This window comes from Elephantulus edwardii, unplaced genomic scaffold (assembly GCF_000299155.1).
Source record: "Elephantulus edwardii isolate Elephantulus edwardi_28Jun2011 unplaced genomic scaffold, EleEdw1.0 scaffold00063, whole genome shotgun sequence".
Lineage (NCBI taxonomy): Eukaryota > Metazoa > Chordata > Mammalia > Macroscelidea > Macroscelididae > Elephantulus > Elephantulus edwardii.
The window spans coordinates 15,837,208-15,848,921 of record NW_006399813.1 but is presented as its reverse complement, the minus strand read 5'-3'; positions in this window follow the sequence as shown (position 1 = coordinate 15,848,921).

The window sequence follows — 11,714 nt, the reverse complement described above, 5'->3', positions numbered from 1 at the left end:
GCAATTCCGAATGGCCTCTATTTCTGTTTGGGATAATGCCTGACTCAAACGAAGAGTTCAGCAAATAGTTGTTTAACAAGATGTAGAACCTCTTGTCTTTGTCTTAAAGGAATCTCAATTTACTGTGTATTTTCTGTCTAGCACCTTCTAAGCATTATTTAAAATCCCAATCATCTTTCATTTCCATGATGCTATTTAACAGGTCTCCAGAATGACAAAAGTGTGCCAACTGGCCAATCATACGACTATATGTTAAGCCTTCATTTTCAACAACTTCTCGTCAGCAGTGAACTATTCACTTTCCCAATTCTTTCTTCCCTGGTCTCCTGAGCTGATACTACGTGCATTCTCTTTACTTTTCAGTCCACAACTTCCCTGCTTCCCCATCTTGCATCTTGGATGTGCCATGGAAACACTATGGAAGGGAGGGGGGTGGAAATGAAGTAGGTACAGGGTAGAAAGGATTTTGTGGTGTAAAAACAGTGTAGTAGGCACAGAGGTGGCAGAGTCTGACTTCCAAAAGGGAAGAAGCCCCCCACCCCCAAAGCATTAACAGCAAAGTTGTTTCCAGTGAGGTCAGACATAGCTCCAAGCTCCTGCACTTTCTTCCATTTCCAGCATCACCTTTCTCTCCCATGCTTTCAGTATAATGTCAGGATTATGGACTCTTTTAGGAAGATAACAGGCTACTGGCTCAGGCTGGAAACACTGAAGTTGTAATCCTTCAATCAGGACAGCCTCTTCTCAGGCATGCTTATAAGCAGACCTCTTTTCTGGCCCTCAATTTCTCAGCAAGTGTTGCAAAGCTTTCAGTTCTGCCAATTATGTGCCATCACCCCTCTCCCCTCACTATGCCAGTAAGCCTGGGCTTGAAGGGGTTTGGCTTTAGCTCTGTGGGTCATCAGACCTGGCTCAGTTCTGTCTCACTGTCCCTGGTTCTCTGCCACTTCTCTGGTGTCGCTGCTGCTGTTGCCACTGCTTCTGCATTGCCACTTTTATCTCCTCCATCTCTTTGCCTCTGAGGACACGCTGCACTCTCTAGTTCTTCTCTGAGGACAGTGTGAGTCCTGTCATTCACCTCTGAGCCTGCTCAACATATAAGCCTGTCCGGATGAAGTAACAGACCAATGCTCACACTAGAATGCTACTCATTTTATTTGCATCATTGTACCTAAAAGAACCAGTCAACACTGAAAATGTTCAGGTTGCACCATAGGAATAGGAAGGAAGGATAACAAAGGAAGAAATTCAAGCTGTGCTGAAGACACTGACAAAAAAATAAGGTCCTAGGAACAGTCAGGATACAGATTGACATGTTTCAGCTAACGGATGCAAACTCGTGCCTATGCCAGGAAATTTGGAGGACAGCTGACTGACCAACTGCCGGACAGAGATCCATATTTGTTTCCATTTCTAAGTAAGCTGATCTAACAGAAAGTAGATATTTTTGAGCATTATCATTGATACCCACAGATGTACCATCATGTGAAGTCCATGTGTATGTTTCTTATAAAGAGTATTTGCAATGAATAAATTATTGATTGTACAAAATTCTATCATTTTATCTACAGCCTTATTTCTGTCACCACATCCATGTTTTCTGACTACTGATCTTTCTTCCCTGTTCTCAACTCTTGCATTCCAGTCACTTATGAGTGCATCTTGGTTGCATATTCGATTGATTTTTTTTTTTAAACTTCAAAAGTTGGCATAAGTGATCTACGTCCCCCTCTTTGGCTCTGATTGTTGGTGCATATTTTTGAATGATAGTGGTATTAATCAGACTTCCTTGTATGCATATGCATATTATCCTGTCACTCAGAACATTGTATTTCAAGATGGATCTAAAAAAAAAAAGGATGGATCTAGAAATGACCTTTTAAACAATGAATGTGACCTTGTTTTTGCTCACCTTTTCATCTCTGGAGAAGTAGATCATGATTGTGTGATTCAAAATGTCTCATGCCAATCTGTCTCTTTTCACCAATACCGAGTATGTCAATATTTGTGTGTTCTGTTTCTGTCTTAAAATGTCTGATTTCCCCACATTCCTGCTTCTCACATTCCATGTTCCTGTCATTAGTGTCTGCTTACAACTGTTCCAACAGAGTGTAGAAATTATTGAACAGTATCACTAATATCACACACATGCAAAATTCTGCTGAAGATTATAAAAAAAAAAGATCACTGGAACAGTACACCAATAGGAACTACTACAAATACAAGCTGGGTTTAGAATAGACCATGGCACTAGAGACATTATTGCCAGTGTCAGATGGATCTTGGCTGAAAGCCAAGGGTACCAGAAGAATATCTATCTGTGTTTTATTGACTATGTAAAGGCGTTTGACTGTGTGGATCACAACAAATTATGGCTAACCTTGAGAAGAAGGGGAATCCCAGAACACTTGACTCTGCTCATGCAAAATCTATAACATAGAGCTGGAAGCAGTTGTCAGAACAGAAGTGCAAAGAAACAATGCATGGTTCAAAATCAGGAAAGGAGTATGTCTAGGATGTGTTCTGTCTCCATACCTTTTCAATCTATATGTGGAACAGATCATTCAGGAGGCTAGCCTTTATGATTAAGAATGTGGCATTAGGATTGGAGAAAGATTCATCAACAACCTGCAATATGCAGATTACACATCCATGCCTGCCAAAACTGAGGGCGAACTGAAACATTTGTTGCAGAAGATCAAGGACTTCAGTCTTCAATCAAGATGACAAAGTTTCTCACCACTAGGCCAACTGGCAGCACCATGATAGATGGAAAATAGATTGAGGTTGTTAACAGTTTCAACTTGTTTGGCTCCACAATCAACACCTTTGAAATCAAAAGACAAATTGCATTAGGTGAATTAGGAAATCAAATTGCATTAGGTAAATTAGGAAATCAAAAGGCAAATTGCATTAGGTAAATCTGCTGTCAGGGGCCTCTTCAGGGTGTTAAAGAGCAACAATGGCTGTCTAGAGACCAAGATGTGCCTGATCCAGCTCAGTGTCTTTGCAATTACTTGCTGTGTATCAGAGAACTGGACAATGACTAAGGATAGCAGAAGAATTGATGCCTTTAACTTGTGGTGCTGGAGAAAGTATTGAACATATCCAAGAGAACAAACAGGTCTGTACTGAAAAGGGTGAAACCAAGCTGCTCATTGGAGGCAATGATTTTGAAGCTCCATCTGATATACTGTGGGCAAGTGGTCAGAAGGGACCAGTCCTTGGAGAAGAATGTCATGCTTGGAAGTGTGGAGGGACAGCACAGGAGAGAAGACCCTGGATGAGATGGACCAACACAGTAAGTGGATTAATGGGGGTAGATGTGTTGGACACAGTAAGACTGGCTCAGAATAGGGAAGGGTTCAAAAGCTTTTGTACACAGGGTTGTTATGATTTGCAAGCAACTTGATGGCATATAACAACATCATTATTCATATAACATGCAAGTGAAGTACTGTTTAAAATCATCCAAAAATGATTGGAACTGTACATTGACAGGGAACTACCTAATGTTCAAGCTGAATTTAAAAGAGGCTATGGAAGAGAGCTCTGGTGGCCTAGTGACAAGAAGCTGCACTGCAATCCCAGAGGTGCATGGTCCAAATCCACCAGATGCTCTGCTGGAGAAGGAGGGACAATCTCCTGTACCAGTCAGATGTGATTTGATGGTAAACACAGTTGTTTTTTTTTAAAAAAAGGCCATGGAACTAGGAATATCATTGCTGATGTGAGATGAATCCTTGCTAAAAGCAGAGACTATCAGAATAATGTCTATTGAGTTTTAGTGACTATGCAAAGACGTTTGACAATGTGGATCACAACAAACTATAGCTAACACTGAGATGAATGGAAATTCCCAGAACAGTTGTGTTCAAGTGAAATCTATACATAGACCAAGAAGCTGTTATCTGCACAGAACAAGGAAATATACTTATGCAATCTGTACACTGAGTGAGTTATTCATGAAGGTGGACTCCATGAAGAAGAATGTGGTATCATGATCAGATCGGAGGGAGACTCATGAACAACCTGTGTTACTCTGATGACACAATCTTGCTTGCTGAAAGCAGAGGGGACCAGAAGCACTTGCTGCAGAAGATCAGATTTCAATACAAATTGTAACTTAACATCAATAAGACAAAGGTCCTTACCACTGGACCAGTGGGCAACATCATGATAGATGGAGAAAGGATTGAAACTGTTACGATTTTTTCTTCCTTGGATCCACAATCAACACTCTTGATGTCAACAGTCCCGAGACAAAGAGACATTGCTTTGGGCAAGTCCGCTCTCAGGGATCTCTCCAAAATACTATAGACCAGTGATATTGGTTTGAAGACTAAGATGTGCTTAATTCAGGTAATGATGGTCTTCTCAACTACTTACTACGTATCTGAGAGCTGGACAAGGAATAAGAACGACAGAGGAACTGATGCTGTTGAGTTGTAATGTTAGTGAAGAGTACTGAATATCCCATTGACTGCCAAAAAATGAACAGGTATGTCTTGGAAAGCTGCAACTGACTGCTCCCTGGAGGCAAAGATGGCAAGGCTTCGTCTCTCATACTTTGAAGGGTAGAAGGTCTGTGAAAGAGAGATAGACACAGTGACTGCAGCAAGGTGCTCAAGTGTATCAGAGATGGTAAGGATGGCACAGGCTAGGACGTGATTCAGTTCTGTTGTTCATAGGGTTGCTGTGAGTTGACCCGATGACACCTAACAACAACAGTCACAAAAGACGCCATTATCTTAGAATATTAGCACGTTATCTAATTTCTTTCTGTAGGTCACAAACATCTGTTGTCCTTCTCAATCTCGGGGTGATAGCTACACTCACAGTGACTGGATACACTGTACTGAATAATCCACTACAGCTAATGCAGCTTTTTGCTGATTTCTATGTGTAAATACTCTCACCATGACTAATTTCAGGTTACCACTGTTTTAACAACCAGGTCACAAAGTTCCTAAATATTTAATAACTGACTCTTAGATACCACTGGGTATGAATAATGAGTAAGAGCAGACTGATATTCAGAAGGTATAATTTAATGGAGAGAACAGAGAAATAAATTCTAAGTCAAATGTGACAAGTAATGTTAAGAGTGTGTAAACAAGGGCACTTGACAGAAGTAAAGTTTAAGTAGTGTTAAGAAATCTGTGAAGAACTGAATCTTAAGAAATGGGGACTTGAAAGGCAAGTGTTGCAATCCCAGAGGTACGTGGTTCGAATCCACCAGATGCTGTGCTGGAAAAGGAGGGGCAGTCTCCTGTACAAGTCAGATCTGATTTGACGGTACACACACACACACACACACACACACACACACACACACACACACACACACACACACACACAGTCAGCAAGTGTTTGGGGGGCACAAATGAGTCCAGGAAAAAGAATACTTCTAGAAAAAGAATAGTAAAGTAGGCAGAAGAAAAACTCTTAACATTAACATAAAGGTCATTTAGTTCCTTCACTGAGGGAACAGGGGATTTTTCTATACCTTACAAAGCCCCAAAAACTCCCACAAGAACTCCTGGGCCATTATCTCTCGAACAATCACAATCGTTAAGTCTTTCTAAACTCTCATCCCTATCTTTATGTGTTTTGTGTTTCCCTAAGAGAACTATCTCATTTTCAGTCCCCTTTTAAAACCCTTTGAGTCATGAAAAACAAAACAAAACAAAACAAAACAAACCACAAACCCATGTATGCAATAAAACTAAAAATCGTAAGAGAGACTAGATTTTGCTGTTCTGATACAGACTAGTGGAACTCCCAGGATTATGGCTTTTAATCACCTCTCAAGCCTGGAAATGAAATTACTCCCATGACTCACCTTTCAGGCAAACAACAGACAGGCCTATGAAGTGATCAGGGGGCTCTGGTGGCTTAGTGGTTAAGGTATTGTGCTGCCAAACACAAAGAAGGCATGCGGTACGGATCCACCAGCTGCTCCATAGGATTTTACAGCCTGTGTAACTTGAAAACTCTGAAAACTCTCTGGAAGGTCTGCTCTGAGTCAGTCCTGACTTGGGGGCATACAAGAAGAACACAAGGTGATGCTCACCACCAGGGAGGAATGAACCCTAGAATACTCAACCACTCAAGACTGATAGGGCAGCATTTGCTTTGGAATACAGCTCGGAAGGTGGGAGGGGACAGGGAAGGAGGGTAAGGAGAAACAGAAAACACAGGGTGAGCGGCATGAGTGCTGCCGCACTGAGGGGATCGCAATCAGTATTAAGAAACAGAACGCATATAATCGTTGAATGGAAAAACCATTTTTCTTTCTAAACTTATACTGAAATCACAAAACAATGTTAAGGAAAAAAACACAGCAATTATAAAATATGAGCAGAAAATAGATATGCAAATATAATTAAGCACCCATGTAAAGTATCCCCAGGGTAAGAGACAGAACTTTGCCATAATTTAGAAATCCTCTGTGTGTTCCTTCCAAGTATAATCCTCCAGAGGGAACCATTGTCTTAATCTATTGTAATGATCACGTATCCGTTTTGCCTTCTGTCCGTCAGGTATGTATCCTTCCTACTAGTTCAGTGTTCTTTTGTGTGTGCGTGTGTGTTGTTAACACTTTATAGGGACAGAACTAAACTCCACATTCTTTTTCTCAACAACCCGAAGATCCACACGTTGCATGTAACTAGCACTTTCCAAGCCACTGTTATATAGTGTTCTGTTTGTGAGCGTTCCAGTGCAATATGGATTGAGGATCAAAGTCAAGAAGACAAAGATTCTCACCATTGGACCAACTGGCAGCATCAGGACGGATGGTGAAGAGATTGAGATTGTTCAAAGCTTTAGTTTGCTTGGTTCCACAGTCAACACTCTTGGTACCAGCAGCCAGGAAATTAAAAGGCATATTGTGATGGTAAAGTCTGCTGTTAGGGACCTCTCCAAAGTACTTAAGAGCAATGGTGTCTCTCTGGAGACTAAGGTGCATCTGATACAGGCCATGGTCTTTGCTATCACTTGTTATACATCAGAGAGTTGGACATTGACTAGGGAGGAGAGAAGGAGAATTGATGCCTTTGAGCTGTGGTGCTGGAGAAAAGTATTGAGGGTACTATGGACGGCTAAGAAAACAAACAGATTCATCCTGGAAAGGGTTAAACCAGACGGCTCCTTGGAGGCAAGGATTCTGGGGCTTCATCTGACATACTTTGCACATGTTGTAAGGAGAGGCTGGTCCTTGGAGAGGACATCATGCTTGGTAGGGTGGAGGGACAGACAGCACAGGAGGGGAAGGCCCTCCAGGAGGTGGATTGATTCAGTGACTGGGGTAATCAGGATGGGGATGTCAGAGACAGTGCAATTGGCACAGGACAGAGCAGAGTTTAGGGCTGTCGTACATAGGGTCGCTGAGTCGCAAGCAACTCGACGGCACATAACAACAGTTGTGGATGGGCATTTGGGTTGTTTCCAGCCCTTGGCATGTGTAAACAATGCGACCCTGAACATCTTTATCTTGATGAGTGTGCACTAGGGTGCAGGGGTGGAATTGCTGGGCCATAAAGCATGTGTATTCACCTTTATTCTTCAGTCTTTGTTAATCTCTGGGCAAACTTGCACTTATTTTGTACGTTTTTTGCCTTTGTTGCTGGTTTTCTAACTTCAAATATGTGTACCAAGCCTCTTCCTGTGTTCCTACAATACACTAATAGTCATGATTATCACTCCCAGTTCAAGCATTTCACCCTCTTCTAGGCAAAAGTAGTTTCCACACCTAAAGAGTAATTACAGGGTTTCCCCAGTCCCTCATCATTTACTCAAATTAAGAAAATGCAAACAAATGCTGGTGAGGGTTCAGTGAGATTGGCATTCTTGTGCACTGCTGGTAGGAATGTAAAATATGTAAAAAATGGTGCAACCACTATAGCAAAGCAGCTTGGTATTCCCCTAAAATGCTAAAAAGTACCATTTGACCTAGCTATTCCACTATGAGGAATGTACCCTACAGAAACAAGAACTGTGACATGATAGATTTATACATAGCCATTATTATTCACAATAGCAAAGGGATGGAAACAACTCAAGTTGTCACCAATAAATGAATGGCTAGAGAAGCTATGAGAGTCACACAATGGAGTACTATGCAACATTGAAAAACAATGAAAATTCATCACATATTGCATAACATGGATGAGTCTAGAAGACCTAATGCTGAGTGACATAGTCACAAAAGGACAAATGCTGTATAAAACCTTTACATACAGAAAGAATCAACCTAGTATGGTTACAAGGGAAGGGAAGAGACGGAAATGAATTGAAAGACAATTCAACACATGTTAGGATAGGTGAAGGCAAGAACAATGCAGAATGAATGGATGATCAGACATTGTGTGATTTTTAATTAATGTTATGGTACAAAATACACAGGAAAGATTGAAAAACAAAAAGCCAAAAACACCCTAATCTGCTTTGTAAACTTTCACTCAAATCATAATTTTAAAAGGTAAAAATGCATTTAAACAGATGAGAGAGAGAGAGAGGACTGTTTAAAAGGGATTTATGATTAGGTATGATTTGTCATGACAGAAGTCCAGAATGAAGGCTGCATAGTGGAGTGGGCTTGGGGGGAGGGATTGTGTAATAGTGAAAAAAATTTACTTATCAAAAAGAACGAACTGGAGGGGAGGGGAGGGCGGGGAGAAAAGTGCAATAATGAATGAATGGAAATCCAAAATATCTATAAATTTTCATTTAAATTAGTAATAAAAAAGGGAAATGATCACAGCAAAAATAATGCTTTTGGAAAAATGCATTTAAAACATTTTGAGAATTCTCATCTGAAAAGCATGCAAAAGGGAAAGCACATACTGGAATAATGAAAGGTCAGGGGTATTCCTATTTCTGAGAGGCGTGCAGTGTGGAAATTTTGGCTTTTGAGTGAGATCAAATCTACACTAGTGACATGTCAATGAGCAAATTACATGAGATGCTGCCTGTGGCCACAGCAAAGTGAATTGGACTATTTGAAAATCAAACCTACAATCTTGGCTCCGTGTACTATGCTCATGTAGTTGTGGTCAAGATAACTTAAAGGAAAAAGTGAATGGAACTGGAAATGTTGTCAATGTAAACAGGAAGGCAAGAGAACACCACAGGAAAACTGCTGACGGAAACGAAACTTGTTCCATCCTTAAAAAAATCCCAACACCCTGGTTTACTTATTTTGCAGGTTGTCCATGTAAAATTTCAGACCTTACATTTCTTGATTTTAGATCTAAATGTAGATCTTAAGCCAGATACCTGTAAGTACAAGGGCAACACTTCAAAACCAATAGCTCATTACTTGTTGTTGTTGTTATGTGCCATCGAGTCGCTTGTGACTCATAGTGACCCTATGTAAAAGAGCCCTATAAACGCTCTTCTATCCTGTGCCAACCTCGCCATCTCAAAACATATTCATTCCCACTACTCCACTCACAGAATCGATCCATCTCATCGAGGGTCTTCCTCTCCTGCACCGTCCCTCCACTCTCCCAAACATGATGCCCTTCTCCAAGGACCAGTCCTTCCTTGCAACATGCCCAAAGTATGTCAGACGAAGCTTCAGAATCCTTGACTCCAAGGAGCATTTTGGTTTCACCCTCTCCAGGACAAACCTGTTTGTTCTCCTAGCAGTCCATGGTATATTCAGCACTCTTCTCCAGCACCACAGCTCAAGGGCATCAATTCTCTATCATTCCTATTCACTGTCCAACTCTCCGATCCAAAGCAGGTAATTGTAAAGACTATAGCCTGGATCAGGCAAACCTTAGTCTCCAGCCTGATGTCATTGCTCTTCAGTACTCTTGAGAGGTCCCTCACAGCTGACTTTCCCAGTGCAATTCGTCTCCTGATTTCCTGGCTGCTGCTACCAAGAGTGTTGACTGTAGAACCAAGTAAACTAAAACTGTTAATTATCTCAATCTCTTCACCATCCATACTGATGTGAAAAATGTTTATCTTCCTGTTCTTATCCTGAGGCCATTAATGTTCATTTCAACTTGTTTATTAGTGAACTTCATTGTAAAGACCTTGAATTTTGTACTCCAAGTCCTTTACCCATATAAAACTGTAAATTGACTAAGACTTTTGAGGAAGCAGTATTTCCAATTTAATATCATCTTAACCGTTGGCTAAATGCTGACTCTTTAATAAGGGTCATTTTAAGAAGTTTCAAATTTTTTTCAGTTCCTGAACTTTTAAGAAACTATTTCCTAGTCATACTTAGTAAATTCTATGTTTCTTTTCAGAAAATTGGAACAATGGAAAATTTGGTTTGGGTGTACTGCAATGGATGTGAAAAGAAATGAAGAAGTGGTGCTGAATGATTATCAAATGATGCAACATGACAATATTTGCTGACTTCAAGCCAACACAGCAAGGCCAGATGGTCTTATTTATAGAGTGATCTTGGTAACATATATTAACTGGTAATGCACTGTTAGAGGGAAGGTTTGATTTGTTTAACTACTTTCAGACTCTGTAAGGTGGTCAACTCTGTGTGTGTATAATCTACTCTTAACATCTTAATGAGAATTGATTATTTTGGCAAAAAAGCACAAAGGGAACTCAAGGTGGCTGGACTGTTTGCAGAGGTGCTGATGCCAGCTTCTAATAATGAAACACCACATTCTGTATGTTTCTGTGAATTGGAAACCAGAGTCAAAATAGCAGCAGTGGCAGCATACTATGCTGACCGGGTGCCAACTGAAAAGTAAAATTGCAGTGTTGGGTTTTGTCTACCACTCAAAGAAAACATCAGATTTATATCTATAAGTATCTTCACATTGATCTGACAATGGTGGCAAGTAGGTTATCTGCATGAAAAAGAAAAAAGGAGCCTGGGGAAGAACCTCACTGAATGAGGACAAAGAAATCTAGAGTATACAATTCTCTGTCAAATGTCTGAATCTTCTTTACTATCTGGGTGACTAAGGCTTATTATTCCAATTGTTTTTTACAGAAAATATGAGGGTGGGTTCTTTATGAGCGTATTTGCTTAATCATTGATACAGAATTGCAAATTCCTTACACAGTGGCTGAAGCTACAGGTGACACTGTTGTTGTCCTGTGCATTGAGTCTGAACCAACCTATAGCTGACCCTCCAGCGGGTTTTCAGAGGCAGTTAAATCACACAGGAAATTGCCCATCCTTCTCCTGTGGGACAGCTGGTGGATTCAAACTGCACGCTGTTGGGACTGCAGAGCAGCCTTTTACCACTAGGCCACCAGTGCTCCCTGGTGAGACAGCCTCCAAATTCCTGAAGGGAGAGATAGGAATCTCTACCTCTTTAGGAAGTGGAGATTATTCAAGACATTCTGAGACCAGGGCAACATTTCTAATAAACACCCTTTCCCCACCCCCTCCTATTAACCCCCAAGACTTGCTTTGCTCTAAATGATTCTTAGTTCTCAATTCTGAGAAAAGGGAATAGGAATGAGTTGTTGATCCCTCCGAGTGACTCATAGTGATCCTATGGGACAACAGATGTGAATCTGTCCCATCCTGCGCTGTCCTCTCCATCTCATATACTGGCGTCCATTGTTACAGTCACTGTGTCAATCCATCCGTTGAGGGTTTTCCTTTCACAGACCCCTCACAACCGTTTCCCCAGGACTGACCCCTCCTAATCAGATGCTCCAAGTATGTGAGACAAAGCTTCCGAAAAGGACACTATTGTACTTTCTCCAAG